Source organism: Octopus sinensis, unplaced genomic scaffold (assembly GCF_006345805.1).
Source record: "Octopus sinensis unplaced genomic scaffold, ASM634580v1 Contig04487, whole genome shotgun sequence".
NCBI classification, from domain to species: Eukaryota; Metazoa; Mollusca; class Cephalopoda; order Octopoda; family Octopodidae; genus Octopus; species Octopus sinensis.
The window spans coordinates 1-2,515 of record NW_021827496.1 but is presented as its reverse complement, the minus strand read 5'-3'; the positions used below and the strand labels follow the sequence as shown (position 1 = coordinate 2,515).

General features: G+C 37.5%; 1 non-coding gene across 1 annotated transcript; it reads left to right on the top strand.

Annotated features, from left to right (window-relative positions):
- The first annotated feature begins 2,087 nt into the window (after positions 1 to 2,087).
- On the top strand, positions 2,088 to 2,160 carry Trnaa-agc. Its single transcript has one exon. It is a non-coding gene; the product is annotated as a tRNA-Ala (tRNA).
- The last annotated feature ends 355 nt before the right edge of the window (positions 2,161 to 2,515 follow it).

Genomic DNA, 2,515 nt, shown 5'->3' with positions numbered 1-2,515 from the left:
CATGAGAGCCACTGCCTGGTACTAGGTAGGTTGGCAGGCAGGCAGGTATGTATGTTGTATGTATGTATGTAGGTAGGTAGGTAGGTAGGTAGGTTGGTTGGTTGGTTGGTTGGTTGGTTGGTTGGTTGGTTGGTTGGTGTTGGTTGGTTGGTTGCTAGGTTTATAAGTTGGTAGGTATATACGTATGTACTTATGGATGGATACATAGATGGACAGGTGGTTAAGTGGATGAACGTTTGGATGGTTGCGCGTACGCATGTCCGTATGTATTAAATTAGGTAGGTATTTAGGTAGATACCCAATGTAACTTTTAATTACTAAATACTAAGACAAGATCTATGCACCGCGCGCAAGCATGTGTGTGTGCGTGCGTGTCTGTGTGTGCGTGCGTGGGGTACAAAGAAAAGATGGAAGGGAGGTAGACAGATAGAGAGCGTAAAGAAACAGAAGGAACCGAAAGTGCCAGTAAATAGAGAGAGAGGGGGGGAGATACTAAGAAAGAGATAGACAGACAGACAGACAGACAGACAAAGACTACAACAGTGAAAGAATGTGTGTGACTGGCAGTTTGGAGCCGGGGGAGAGGGAGATAGATAGATAGATAGAGAGGAGAAAACAGAAGTAGAGGGAGTGAGACAAAGAGGGGCTGCTGTATGTACTTGGACGTGCGTAAGCATACAAGTAAGTGTAGAAATATGTGAGCGTATACATATGTATATGCATAAGTGCGTGCGTGCACATGTGTCTGTGTGTGTGCTTGTCTGTGTTGCTGAGCCTATGTATGTAAATATGTATAAGTATGTATGCATGTATGTATGTGTGTATGCATGTAGCATACATTTATGTATTCATAGATATATGTATGCATGTATATATTACTTTTTTACTTGTTTCAGTCATTTGACTGTGGCCATGCTGGAGCACAGCCTTTAGTCGAGCAAGTCGATCCCAAGGACTTATTCTTTGTAAGCCTAGTACTTATTCTATCGGTCTTTTTTGCCGAACCGCTAGATTACGGGGATGTAAACACACCAGCGTCGGTTGTCAAGCGATGTTGGGGGGACAAACACAAACACAGACACACAAACATATATACACACATACATATATATATATATATATACATATATATGATGAGCTTCTTTCAGTTTCCGTTTACCAAATCCACTCACAAGGCTTTGGTCGGCTCGGGGCAATAGTTGAAGGCACTTGCCCGAGGTGCCACGCCGTGGGACTAAACCCACAACCATGTAGTTGGTAACAAGCTACCATATATATATATATATAATATATATATATATATATATATATATATTCCTGTGTGTATGTATGTGTATATACCTGTATGTACGTATGTATGGTGCATGTACGCGTGCATGCATGTATGTATGCATGCATATGAATCTATGCTTACATGTGTGATACGTGGATGTTATTGTATATGTTGTGCTTAAATACTAATGATTATGTCAGGGTGTATATGTATATACTAAACTAAACAGGTAATCGTTTAACACTGCTCAGTTTTACAAAGCTTCAAATTTGTTGACATCAAATAAGACGAACATGAGAAAAAAAATTTAAAGGGAGGTAACTCTTTATAGCTTATCGAATAATATTCAATTACATCGCAACACAAGAATTAAATCGTGTTTAAAGAAATAAGGAAATTTAATACATTTACTAAAAATTATTCAACAGAATCTATTCGTCAGTAATGTATTTAATAGTAAATATCCACCGGATATTCTGACAAAAATCACGTATTTAGAAATTAGTGAGTTATGCAGTAGAAAATCGCCGCATGATAGACAGACAGAAGAAGCTTGTTGGAAGCTAAAGCATGCTGTCACGTGGATGAAATTTGGCGCAATATTATATATTTTATGATAACGAATTTGGTGTTAATAGGGAAACGATTACAAATGTAAGAAGTATATTAATAGCAATGACAATTAGTTATTCAAGATATAATTACGAGTGTTAAACATACAACAAGTAGATAAAAATAAAAATAAATGAACTATATGAAAGAACCTTACGTGCACAAACTATATATTGGTTAGATAAGCATATTTTGTTGTTGTGGGGAATTAGCTCAGATGGTAGAGCGCTCGCTTAGCATGCGAGAGGTACCGGGATCGATGCCCGGATTCTCCAACCTCCCGTTTTCTAGTAGAGGTTCAAATTTTTTCTATGTTTTGTTTCGTAACTTTTGTTTTCAATATTTATTTCCCATAATTCGTCTGCCGCTACGTTCTGAGTTCAAATTCCGCCGAGATCGACTTTGCCTTTCATCGTTTCGGGGTCTTTTAAATAACTACTACTTACGCATTGGAGTCGATGTAATCGACTTAATACCTTTTGTCCTTGTTTGTCCCCTCTATGTTTAGCCCCTTGGGGGCAATAAATAAATAAAAATTTATTTCCTATTTTATTCTCTTTACTACCAGATTCTTGGATCGATACGTCGGTTTTTTTTTTATCAATTACTAAGTTTTATTTTTACTTTAAG